We start from the raw sequence: 13,920 nt of genomic DNA, 5'->3' as shown, positions 1-13,920 counted from the left end.
TTACATGCTGCAGGGTTTTTAGTAATATTTTCCTTTTATATTTTCCCTTACTGCTGCATTGTGCTCCCCACTGGAACAGGCTACCGGGAGTTATCAGAGGCTGCACATCCCAGCTCACATTTATGGCAAGAATAACACCCGCCGTGCTTTCCATTGGTACTCCTACCCAGCTGGGCTGGGTCTGCGCAGCGTCTCCCACGCAGCTCTGGAGGAGCAGGCAACAGAGAGAGGCAACCCGGTTCCCGTGCTGGGTATAAACCACCAGCCGTGCCCTGGGGCTGAGGGTTTATTTCAGTGCAGAAGAGACCCCTTTCCGCTCCTCTGCCCTGCACCCCAGCCTGCCCGTGTACAGAGGCTCTGATGGGGAAGGGGGGAAGGCTGGCCTCTGCCCCCAGCTCCCCTTTGCTCCTGCTGTGCTCACCTGACCTGCCTGGCTCCAGGGGCACCTCTCCAGCCGCAGGGCTCAGGGATCTTCTCTGGTGACAGACAGCCCTGCTTTTGAGGCAGGAGAACGAGGTGCAGGCTAACGTAGAACAGCCTTAGTGATAAGGTCCTGTGAGAGGAAGGAGGTGATGTAAGCAACCCACAGATGAGGAGCCCAGTCCTGTTCTTTGGAGACTCTTCTCCTTGGGTTCAGGCCAGCGTGGCAGGTCCCACCCCGGGAGCACTGCGTGGAGCTGGGATGTGAGCGTGGGAGTGGCCATGAGGTTTCCCACAGCTGATTCTTCCCTTTGGAGTCTCCCAAAGCTGGTGGGCTTCTGTGGCAGGCAGGGCCCCTCCCTGCCAGGGAACAATTAACAGGAAATATCTTCCGGTGATTAAAAAATTTAAACAGGTTAATTATTTCCAAAAAGAGAAAAGAAGAATTAAAATGGTTTCTGTGGGTACATTTAAAATACAATCAATAATTTATCAGACAATTTTCACTCAACAATGAGGAATTAGGAGGCTTCAAACACTCCAAAATGTTTCCTGCAAGGGAAAATGTTTAAATTATTTATTTTCCTCCCTGTGGTTCGTGCTGGGGAAGCAGCTCCCCAGGCAGCCCCCCCCCGGGCTGTGGCTGCAGAGCAGGGCTGGGGGCTGCTCACGGCCTGGTTGCTGCTGAGGTGTACTGCTGGCAGGGCTAACCTAGGCCTCAGCACCCCTCCTGCAGGAGCTTCCGAGCCAGTGGGTCAGCATGCCCGTGGGGACCCCTCAGTCCAGGAAAGGGTCAGTCCCTCTGCCCTCACCTCAGTACAAGTCTTGGTTTGGATGAGGGCTCAGGCTGGATGCCAGGGCAGGAGTCCCCCAAGGTGCAGTTAACCCTGAGGGAGTACAGCAAAGTTGGAAATGAAAGAAAAGCCATCGGAGTTCATCGTCCACCCTGTGAAAACAAATCTGCATGCCGTAAATAACATAAGGGACATACGAGCTGCTGCAAAGAATCCTTCATCATCTGTGGAAATGTGCCTGGTTTTACAGAAAAAAACTCCACAAATATAGTGAATTGAAAATGAATGGCATTATTAGCAGAAAGGGAGTCCCTAATTAACCAGATATAGCCCATTTCTGCAGCCTTCAATTCATTAAATTGCATAATTACATAAAAACACTGTTGATGTGCTATTTAGTGTATCTGGTATTGTCTTCCTAATAATTAGCTCTATAATTGTCAGTTTGACAGGGTAATTAAAAATGTTTAAAGATGTTGTGTCAGCCTTTTCTCCTTTGCTGAGCTCAGTTGGATGTCTCTGGAAGATGATTTTCTACCTAACTCTACCACGGTTTTCGTTTTGATTTATACTGATGTGTTACAGGAATGACCAGACTCATGGATTACTTTGATGTTCCTGCTAGGCTGATCTTTAAAAGCAGGGGGAAAATAACTCCTGATGTCATTTTCGTTTACTTTTAGGAAATCTGTGGTCCCCTCCCCTGGTTCGTGCTACTGGTGACCTGACTTTCTTCCAAGCTTTACGGGGGGAGCGTCGTGAAACCTGACATTTGTAGCCCGAAATCTTGATTCTGTTTGCTGTGTAAAACCTTTCATCTCACATACATTTTTGATGAATGGGTTGAAAACCCACAAGAAGGGAAGCTGTTAGGTGGAAGCGTTGTGGCTGTGTGCAGAGCAGAGCAGCTCAGCCCACGCTGACAGCCTGGAAGCAGCCAGTGCCCCCTGCCCCGGCGAGGGGCTTTGGCCAGAGATGTCTCCACAGCTCTGCTGGGCTCAGGCTCAAGGGCAAGTGTGCTGGTGGTACAGTAGGCCAGCGGGTCTGTGTGCCACTGGAGGGGTGCAGGTAGCACAGTGCCCTGGGCACAGTGGTGGGGAGTGGGATGGGAGCCTGGACATGCTGGGGGGCCCAGGAGCAATCAGCTATTGTCTGGAAACAGCCTGAGAGTGTCACACGAGCCCTGTGTTAGCAATCTTCTGTAAAGGAGGCAGTTTCATAGAATCACAGAATGGTGGGGATGGGAAGAGACCTCTAGAGATCATCCAGTCCAACCCCTTGCTAAAGCAGGTTCCTTTCAACCAGGTCACACAGAAACACATCCAGGTGGGTTTGGAAACCTCCAGAGAAGGAGACTCCATACCTTCCCTGGGCAGCCTGTGCCAGAGTTTCCTCACCCTCACAGTAAAGAACTTTTTCCTCGTGTTTAACTGAAACTTCCTGTGTTCCTGCTCATGTCCATTACCCCTAGACCTGTCACTGGATACTACAGAAAAAAGTGTCACCCCATCCATCCTCATCAGAGGGTTTCTGGAGACCTTCATGGCAGTCCCTCTTGCTTCTGTTGTTTTAGTGCAGTGATTGCCACTTTGGATGGTCAAAACCCTGACTCACCTCCCTTTTCAACAAAATAATCCTCATTGCTGAGGAATGATAAATGTGTCCTCGCACCCAGGAGCTTTGCCAGCTGGGTTTTGGCTGGATGGGAGTCTGTTTGTGAAAGCTTTCACGGATTTTTGAAAATAATCTGTTTTGAATCATTAAACAAACGAAGTGATCTGGTCTTCTGGAATAAACAGTAGTCACGTGAAAGTGAAGTCTGAATTCTTTCTTGGCAAAACAGTTTCTAACACTTCTCTCTTTTTCTCATTTTTATGTTTGTATTTGTGTTTACGTTTGTTTTCGTTCCTGGACACTTTTTTACACCACACCTTTTCTGCTGCAGCAGGCTCCATGAAGATTGCAACACTTATCCAAGTACTTACAGCATTCAGCTGAAGGAATCCCCTTCCTGCACTCCTTCCCTTCGTAGCCAGAAGTGTGTCTCCAAGTCCAGATGGCCCCGTTCCACCACTCTCTAGCCATTAGTTTGTATTCAGTATTCATAATTGCTTTGCTAACTGAGAAACTTTACAATCTGTTGCAGGCCATTATATGCAAAACCGTGCCCAAATAATTGATCCCCTGCCATCCAAACTGCAGAAGTTCTCAAGCGTTTTGTAATCTTACAGAAAAGGTTTGTATTCTGGGCATTTCAAGCATATATTAAAATGAAAGTGACGGTGAGATAACAAGGGATAATTTCACAGCGGCCCTGTCATTAAGCGATACGTGCCCGTACCTGTGCACTGAGGCGACGTCCTGCTGGCACTGGCAGCTCTCTGGTGCTCTGTCTGCACCTTAACCCACACAATTTGCTCCTCTGATGCCACATCTTTCCCAAGCCCAGCTTGCCACCACCATGGCTTGCTTGCCCACTTGCCATGAAGATGACAGAGTAATGCTTGTGCAGGAGAAGGGATCTCACAGCCTCAGTGCTGTGGGGCAGGTCCCCAAGGAGGCAGGAGAGCTGTGCAGCTCCAGAGCTGCAGGTTTCAGCCCACTCTCCAGCCCAGGTGAGAAACCAACTCTGTCATTTCTGCAATGCTTCAGCCACTGACTTTGCAGGGGAAAGGAGGCTGTGGAACCTCTGAAGGCTGATGCAGAGCGGGGATGAAGCTTCAGTGGTGCAGGCCTTGACTGCCCAACGCCTGCCTTGGTTGGGGCATGGAGCCAGTGCTGGTGGCTTCAGTCCCCACTTGGGATGTGAGCTGTGTGTCCCCAGAAAACAAGTGATTTCTCAGAAGATCAAACTGATGTAACATCTTCCAGGAGCCCTGTCTTCCTGTGCTGGTGCTGCCTCAGTGGGTGCAGGGAGGCAGCCTAAGCCTCATCCCCTCTTCACAGCCCAGTCCCTGGGCACCTAGAAGGGCTGTGAGGACTCATCTCTGCAGTGCAGCACTGGCAGTTCCACAGCCTCCATGTCGGCCAGGGGCAGCCTCACTGGGTGGGTGCCTCGCAGCACACAAGGGGCTGGTTCCAGTATCCAGCATCAGGATTGGGCTTTGCAGGCTGCGGATCTCTGCCCAGTGTGTCTGTACAGCCTGTGCTGTCTGCAGTGCTGGAAGAGATGAGTGCATCTGACTTTCCTCAGGCAAGCAGGTCAGGGAGGTGTCATCCAGCAGTGGAAGAAGGCAAAGAGAGAGACAGTGTGCAGGCCAGGGAGGTTTTAGGAGAAGGAGGCAGAGATGATGCTTGCATTATTCCAGTGGCTTCCCCCAGAGCTGATGAAGCCCTGAAGAATGACTATGGCTGCAGCTGAGCTCCCCTCCTTGGGCTGGTCAAGGTATGGTGAACTCTGGCAAGTCTACCTGTCTTCAGCTTGCATGACAAAGCAGGAGCTGCGCAACACTTTCCCATGGCCATCACCACTGCCAAAGGCTCCCTGCAGCAAGAAGTGAGATTTTCTCTGTTTTTGAGCTTCATTCTAAGTGAGTCTCTGGGAGCATCACACATGAGTCCTTTGTGGCAGGGCCTGGACATGCATGGTCATGGGGAAATCTGCTTGGTGCTGCCTCCGAAGCAGTGGGGCTGCACAGACACTACCCGTCTGAAGGTTCATGCCAGCTCTCAGCTGTTCCAGGAGTGGTGTTTGTGAGTGCCAGGGGAAAAGCCTTGGTGGACAGCCAGGTCACCCTGCTTTGGCCACGGTGGCAGCTCCGCACGGGAGCAGCATCGGCACAGGTGGCCCCAGAGGTGCTGATATGCTGTTGTCTTGTTTATAACAAATGACTCACGTGGAATGAATCCTTAAAACATAAAGGCAGGGAATGCAACATAAGGCCTCATAAAGGTTTCCAAAGAGAGAACCAGCAAGGTCTCTTGTAGGATGATAGATCCCTCTTTAAGTCATAGGAGGAAAGGTTCCTGCAAAGAGTAATAAATTCATAAATTCCTCTAGTCACAAGAGTTATTTCCCACAAAAGAATTTATCGCATGGCATACATTTCTCTGCTCCCAATAATGAGATCTGGGCTCCAACATGTGACATTTATGACTGGCATTATAAAAAAAAAAAAAAAGAAAAAAGACAAGGCATACAGTCATTGAGGAAAATATGTGGAACAAACCTCCAGTTCACTCACACAGTATATCCTCCCACCAGAACACGGCAGGCTGGGCTGGGCTTCAATCAGGGAACCACAAGGGTTTTGTGAATGCTTTCCTGGGGAAACCATCTGTAGTGGGAGCACTGATCTTGGATGCTGTCTGGCCTGCTGCTATCCCTGCCACCACCTGAGATTTCAGAGGTTTATCTAGGCCCAGCCACACCACCAGCCGCAGTGCAGGTTGTACATACAGATGCTCAGCTTCCTGTGCTGTATGTACGTCTTCTGGGATGTCTGCAGATGTTGGGCTACCATCAGGCCAGCACAAATGCCACCAAGCTCTGTTTGGGACCAGAGGCAGACATAATGGTTGCCTCCTGCTCCAAGACTCCTGTCTTGGTCCCTGCAGCCTGGCATTACCTCAAGACATGGACCTTTAGAGCCCCTGCTGAGGAACAGGGTAGGCTGGCAACTCAGTGTGGGAAGGTGCGGGGCATCCCTGGCTTCTTTCAGGCTAGTAGAATGTCCGTCCTGGTGAGGAGGGCTTTAAATCTCCAACATGCTGAGACTGTAGCCCAGCATACCTCTAGCAAGATGCACAAGTAGAAGCCCTTTGTGCTTTGCAATCAAGAGCTCCCCATGCATCTCCCTGACATCACATGGAAGGACACTTTGAGCCGCTCTTTGGCTAATGGGGTACTTTGGATGTTACAGCCTAAAATTAAAGACCTCATTAATTACTATGCTGAAAGCCAGGCTCTGTTTAAGCCTGTTCTTTATCATGATTAATGAGGCAGCACCATCTCCTTCCCCCTTTATGCAATCTCCTGTCCTGCCAGAGTGGAATCAGTCCTACCTCCCACTGCTCCTATCATCCCTCCTTGGCAGTAACAGCATGAGCAGAGTTCAGGGCTGAGTGTTGCCCCAAAGTCCACACAGCTCATGCTCTGTTTTCCAGAGCTTGAGTTGCTCCCTGCTAGTGCCAGTGTCCTTCCACCTGGCACTTGCTTCCTGATGAAAAATACTCTCGCTGTCCGCCCTGGCTAAAGAGGAGGGACAGGTACCCATGGAGCAGTGCTGCTGGGACTGCTGGTCAGCCCCCAGGTGCCTGCGAGCTCCCATGCCTGCCTGGGCTGAAGAAGGTCTCAGACCACTCGTGCTGAAATATTTTCTTGGCTCCACCTCATCTGAGACTGAAGTGCAGCTTATTTACCAGCAGGAATTGGTGTTTGCCACCAGGCCACATGTACCTAGCCACCTGTGCAGGAGAGCTGTACCCACCTCACTTCTCCCGGCGACTCTCCTGTGCTCAGCAAACACAGTGCTAGCGCAGCTTGTAAGCGTGGGCTATAGCCACAGCCTGCCACGGAGCTGGAATTCCCTCCTGCCATCGTGTTGCCTGTTGCTGAGGTTTCAGAGCTTTGCAGAAAAGGCAGTGACAGGAGATGGGCATGTCTGTCTGCAGGATGGTCACTTAGTACCTGGGAGTTTCCTGTTAAGATTTGTCTGCAGAAAGCAAGCAAAGACATTACTGCGCAGCAGGGCTTGTTATGCAGCTTAAACCTTGGATAGTGTTTTTTCAATAAAATAGATGAAAAGAGTATTGGTGGCAGCAGCATGCAGAGTATAGTGCAGCTGCTGGAGTCCAGGCTGGATTATGCAGATGTATCTGTTGGAGAAAGAAACCATCCTACCTTTCTGTCTTGTAATAAAACTTTACACTTGCTCAGTGCATTTAAATGAACTCTCTCTGCCCCTCCTGCCTGTGGGAGGCATCCAAACCCTCTGCATGGTGCTGGCAGGTTCCTGGCTTTTCGCAGCCTGCAGTAGCTGAATCGAATGCTTTCTCAGAACTGCGAGTGAAAACGTCTGCCGTAGCCCAGCTCTGCCGTGCCCCTGCACCAGGAAAGTGCCTGCCCAGCTGCAGGGCTGGCTCTGCAGCAAACCCTCTTGGCAGCAGCCTCGGGCAGGGGGGCATCGCCTGGGGAAGCAGCTGCCGGGAAAACTGCCCTCTGTGAGGAGGAAAGGTAGTGCAGGGAAAACCTGGTTTATGGGGGAAGATTAAAGTTTGCCCTCCCCCTCTGCTCAGGTTGAGGATGCAACTGACCATTTTGGGCTGTGGAAAGGGAAACAAGGGAAACAAGGCTGGCAGAACACATGGTTATAAACTAAGGTTTGTAACAGGCTGCCCCCCTCTCGGATGCCACTGTGTGGAAAAGTTCTGACCCTCCTTGATACGGTATGCAAAGAACCTAATCCCGTGGGACACTCCTGAAACTGTCGGCATAGGTAATTATCAAATGTGCTCTCTGTGTTAATCTCTTAAATGTATGTGCTCTGGTTATATGGACCTCAGTAATGTCAGGGGAAAAACAAGAAAAACAAACTAGGAATTATGCTGCCAGGTTGTTTGCAGGATAAATACATCTGGTAGTACAGGGTTTATAAAAGGTTGGTGTGAGAGCACTTGGACTAGTGGAGGTTGTACCTCCCCGGGGAGCACTGCATGCTCTGCTTGCATTCAGAAGGGATACGTTCTTGAGTGTTAATCCTCTGGTGGCAAGGCTGTCAATAACTGATACTTCATGTATAGCTTTTATACAAAGCTTAGAGGTCTTCTGGAAGCCTTGAGATAGCAGAAGGATTGAATAATTGATATTACATGATTTATATGATTTTGAAGAATTCACAGTGTATGTTGTCTGGGGAGGAGTCCAATTAGGGTTGCAATTCAGCCAACCCACCTCCCTCCTTGTTCTCCACCTCCTAAATTAGGGAGGCAGGCAGGTACAGAGGGAACACACACATCATTTGCATTGCAGAGAGAGTGAACTTAATGACAACATTTGCATTTTTACTGAGCAGAATGGAAATAGGGAGTGAAGCAAGGTAGACATACCCTCAGAAGGCTATGGACATCTTCTGTCCTTTCCCCCATTGTGCCTGGTAGCCTGGACCATAGCACGATGTGCTGTCCTACATAGGGCAGTGGTTCCTGGAGCAGCACACTGAGGATGGGATTGTCTTCCCAACTAGGCTTCTAAAGGACAAGAGTGCACCCCGAGCTGTGTCTGCACCTGCACTGTGCCTGCTGAGGGGAGCCAGGGTTCAGCAGGTGGTGGCCTGAGTGTCCGATACCAGCGATGTACATCGTTGTTCCTTCTTCCTATGCTTCTGATCCTGGTATCAACTCCTTGATCCTTTAATTCAGCTCATCAAAGATAAGCATGGTTTACTCTATGTGTTCACCTTGTGACATGCACAGTGTCTCTGAGCATCGGCTTGAGAGGTATCAGGGCTCAGGGCACACACAGCACCTGCCTGCCAATGCTTTTCTGAAGCTCAGTGACTGACACATAGGCTCTACTGAGGTGCCAGGGCTGCCTGAGTTCTTGCCTGAAGCCATATGTGCCAGAGAAATTCTGCTTTGCTGCACCATACCAGACCTCTTTGTTTGGAATAAGGCCCTGTGGAAGCCCCATGGGTGGGCACTGTGGCCCCCAAGGCATTGGAGTGGCTCGCCAGCAGCATGGGAATGCTTCCTCTGCAGCCAGACAGGTCAGAGCTGCCCAGTGTCTGCACAATCCGTGTGCCAGGGACAGTGGTGGCAGCCAGCAGGCTGGGATGATGCTGCTGAGGCGGGAAAGGTGAGAGCTCCGAGGTGATCCACAATGCATCCTGAAGGAGAGCCCAGAAGGCATCAGCCCCCAGCCCTGGGCACAGCTGCGGTGCCTTTGAAGAGGGAGCCTGGAGCACCGTTACTATAGTTACTGCAGGGCTGAGGGTAACAGGCAGAGAGAGAGATATTTAAAAATTGATTGTTCTAGCAACAGCTCATCCGTGTTTGGCAACATCAGGCACATGATGTCAGCTTGCTGAGCCGGGGCACTGCAGCCTCTGACAATCCCTTGTCCAAGAGGTGCTGATGGGCAGGGAGTACCTGGCTCCTTAGGGATGTGCACGAGAGCTGGGAGCTGCCGGGGTTGGCGGGGGGTAGGTGGGGAGGGATGCAGGAGGAGGCTGTTGAGACTGGACCAGTGGGATCCCTGTGCTGCAGCTCTGAGCCTGGTGCAGAGACAGTAACTGGTCCCAGCTGGTCAATGAGGAAAGGGCTTAATAGGCCACCACTGTTGATTCAGAACCGATACTCCAGCGGCAGCTGCCTCCTGCACATGTGGCCTTGGGCTCTCCTCAGTCCTTGTGAGGCCCTGGCTAGGAGGGGAGAACAAGGGCCAGAGAGTCAGGCTGGGACGGGGAGGCTGGAGCTGCCTGGAGATGCCTTCCCCAGCTGGGACCCATCCTGCAAGACCTCCATTGGGAGGAACATGCAGCTGGCAAGATCCTCATTCTAGCTCCTCTTCCCAGCACGCAGGCAGGCCCTGCACATGGTGCCCATGACGGCTGGCTGCGTCTCTGTCAGGCTGCTGCTGCCTGGAGCTACTGTTGCCAGGAGCAGCTGCACAGCCTTTGGGGGCAAATGCATGTGGTGTGGCCTCACGAGAATGGTACCTGGTATGTGGCCTGAACAGCTTGTGCCCACCTGGTCAGGGCCCAGCAGGGACCCCCACTTAAATGTCCCCGTGGAGGGGATGCTCCAGCAGCCACAAGTAATTTAGCAGCACAGGGGTTACCAAAGAATGCTTTGGAACTGTTTCTAGGGTGGGAAAAGCCTGGATGAAAGAACAACAAATACTGTATTTGTTTTGTGTGGAGAAAATGGCTGCCACCGTGTCAGGACATTGTGTAGAAAGTGTTTTCATTCCCTGTAAATTAGCCCAAGGGCTTGTCCTCCTCCTGTACTTCCTGCAGAGCTCCAGGCTGGTTTTATTCACAGCGCTGAGCACTGTTGCTAGGTGCCAGAGAAAAACACGAGTATTTTGTGTATTTTCTTTTCCAGACACCAAAACTGAAAGCTGACCACGTAGCCTGATCTCTGGGTAGATGTCACCTGGAAACAAATAGCTTTCACGAGGCAGATTCAGAGTTAATTTTCTCCACATCATGTGGCAGTGCTGGTGCCTTGGTCTGGGATGAAAAAAAAGAAAATATGTTTCTGCCTGTGTTCCTTGGTGGTTCTCTCTGGGGCTGTCCACCATCCCACACAAAGGACAGTGCTCCCAGGGAAAAGCAGAACAGCATCAGCCAGAAAGAACCTTTGGGATATCAAGATAAGCAAGGCTCAGAGAAACTTCAAGAGGTGTCATACAAGCAGGGGAGATTTATCAAAAGCACAGAGGCAAACCCTGCTCGCTGTGAGGCAGGAGTAGCACTCATCCTGGTGCCCTTGGGTCTGCCCCAGAGCAGCTCTAGGGCTTCACTTGACTTGTGCCCATTCTGCAGGCTTCATTAAGGCCAGGTGATCCTGCTGTTGTCATCATTGACCTCACTGTTGTGCTCTTCCCCCTGCTCTTAAGACCAGTAGTTTGTGAGGAGTTGTGAGTTGGGTTTTTGTGTCACTTTCCTTCCTCCCTCTCCCACTGCCATAAGAAATGATAAAAGGGAGGCAGAGGAGGTGGTGATCAGCACATGGAGAAGATATGAATGCAAGAAGAGTGTCTTGTTAGAGACAGGAGAAGATATGGAAACATCCAGTAGCAGGGATGGACCAGCCACCAGATACCCTCTTGGATACGTGAGTCATGCTGGAGAAGAGAAACATTTTGATCATTTACATTTCATGTGTGAAGAGGTTAATTACAATGATGGTAAAGACAGTCACTGGCATGACAATTTGATTAGAAGAGAACTTTGGTTCTCAAAGAGATCTAGGTAGGGGCAATGTCTCTCTCTGAAGCAGCATTTTTTTATCCCAAAGGCTGGAGTAACATATTGTGGGGGAACCAGGGAGAGCTTTGATACGATTTCATGTACCAGGTGAAACATTTTTGTCTGAGTCACTGCCTCTGCTTATAAATCCCAAACTGTAAGCAGGGTTGATAGGATCTCGAGGTTTTCCTGTCTGTGCAGTAAGGAATTAGGAAAGATACCTTAACAAAGCTACTTAATTGCTAGGTGTTGGTGCCAGGGTAATAAACAAGAAGATTCAGAATTGCTCATTTATGAGAGCCAATTTGAACTATTTGATGTTGCTGAGACCTGCTGAGAAAGTTAACTGGAAAGTTAACATTGGAAAGCATATAACTAGCATACTGTTGGCTACACCTCTCTGGGAGACATCAGGGGGCAAAGGTGATGCAAGGTCAGTCTCTGTATGAAAGGCACTTTTGCTGCTGACAACTCAGCAGCAAATGATTTCAGATATGCAGCAATGGATGCCTTGGTAGGCAGAGCACGAGGTGGGATGGTAGTAGGTGTTTGCTGTGAAAAACAGAAAGTACAATAGAGCAGGAGGATCATCTCTGTGCAAATCTACATCAAGAGGGAGAAAAGACCAGGTCTAGATGGAATATTTTGCTCACTGATGTGTGCTACCAGAACCCTCATGTGATAGTTCCCTGACTCATCAAGAATTGTGTGGTAGCCCTTGTTTGGAGAGCGACTGGACACTGAACTAAACATTCGAGGTAGCTCTGATGCAGGAGGCTGTGACAACTGTGGGGGTTTTTTTGTATGAACACAGTAAAATCCAAATCTATACACAGACGTACACTGGATGTTTTAAAAGGGCTAATGTCACAAAGCTGAAAATAATTATGAAGCATATCATTTGGGACCAAGAGTTTTAGGAGAATGATGTAAAGAAGTGAAAGAAAATGAAAGTGTAAAGGGAATGTAAATTAGAAGCAAAGTCTTACAGAATGTTGATAAAGGGGAGCAGTAAGTTTGCTGGGAACTGGTCATCCTGCAAGGGAGGAAGGGGTGCTTCCAGATGAGCTGGGAGGGCTAACTGCTTTTATGGATGCAGTAGGGAATAAGTAGAAATCAGAGGTTATATCCTACTAGTGTGGCTGAAGCAATGTGTCCAGTTCTGCTCGTTATGCTAAGTGGGAGGCTGACATCTGATAAGAGTTAAGAAGAGCTGTGAGATGATTTGGGAGAATGAAATCATGCCATAAGGTGAGAGCCCATGAGAGAGGGAATTCTTATTTGCTATCAGAGACAGGCTGTGGAAGCAACTTACTTCTGCCCATAAGTACTTATGTAGGGAATGGAGCTCTGACAGCAGACAGCTCTCTTGTCTGGCAGACGCAGGTCTGTCTAACTAGATGCAGCTGAAGACAGACAAGTTCAGATTAGAGAGAAGCTACACAATGGAAACAGTGTAATTAAACGGTGGAGCAATGCACCTAGGATCGCTTCCTCTCTAGAAGTGCTGCAGTGAAGATCAAGTGTTTTCTTTATAAAAAGACTTGTGGTTGTTCAAACTGGAATTAATGTAAGGCAGTCTGATGGCCTGTGCATGGGATGAGGTCAGGCTGGGTGATTGTCTGGTCCCTCCTAGCCTTATTGCACACAGCTATGTATGCAGATAGGCTACAGATGGTCCCTAAAAAAATCAGCCTGGCCAGGCCTGAGTACAGGAGAAGCTCTGGACAGGGAGCTTGGAGCAGGGCTGTGTCAGGGTGAAAGAGCTTGGGGACCACAGCAAAGAGTGGTTCCATTCCTGATTGTGTACTTATCAGGAATGGGGGGCTCTGGGGAAGCAGGTAAGGCAGAGGACAGTGCAAAGTCAAAGCCAGGTGTCAGGGTCCCTACGCAGTGCAGAGAGGGGGAGAGCAGCTGGCTCTGCCTGTGTAGCCTGTCTGGGCTTGCGCAGTGTGTCCTCTCGAGGTGATGTGTGAGGGCAGCTCCTCTGGCTACAGGGGTGCCCTCTGGGAAGGAATGTGCCTCTAAAGAACTCCTCTCTGAAAAGACGAATTTTGCTTCAGATGGCATCACCTGTTGATTTTACTTTTCCTCTGGCAACTTCTTTTTAAGGGGAGAAACTAAAGTGCCAGCAGTCAAGCTGTTTGCTGAGCCCCAGACCTGTGCAGTTAAGGCACCATTTCATTTACCTTTGAGTGCCCAGGAGGACTTTCCCTATCTGTTTCCAGAGCTGGCTATTGGTGCATTCCACTTTGTGCTTAAGTATTATTTTCTGTGTTTGTCGTGCCCAGGGCAGTCTCCCCCAGTTTTTAGTAGCTGTCAGTTTAAGTTATGGCTGCCTAGAATGGATTATATAGAGTCTCATTTGCATGGAAGAAATATTTGAATACATCAACATGCCTTGAATGCTTAAGATTTAAACCACATGAGTATGCAGGTTCAATGGATGGGAATAAGGAGGAATGAAAGCTGTGTTATTGCCACGCTGCTCTTTCAGCTGCATTCAGCAGAGCCTCAGGGGCTCCTGAATGGGAGGTTCCCATGTGCACTCTGCCTGCTGCCTCTCCTGCCCCCTGGGCCTGCTGCAGCTCCTGCTGTCCCCTTGGCTGCTCTTGCCTCTGCAGGTCTCAGCAGAGGAAACGTGGAGCTTCTGTCTCATGCAGTAGAAAGCTGAGTCCAGGCTCACAAGGTGAGGCTGCTAGAGCCAGGACTGACAGCTGTATCTCTAGTGGCTTGTCACAATCCTGTGTTGTGCCTTGCTCCCTGAAAGCCCTGCAGGCTCTTACTCTCTC

This window comes from Colius striatus, chromosome 3, assembly GCF_028858725.1.
Source record: "Colius striatus isolate bColStr4 chromosome 3, bColStr4.1.hap1, whole genome shotgun sequence".
Taxonomy (NCBI): domain Eukaryota; kingdom Metazoa; phylum Chordata; class Aves; order Coliiformes; family Coliidae; genus Colius; species Colius striatus.
This window is presented reverse-complemented; position numbering follows the sequence as displayed.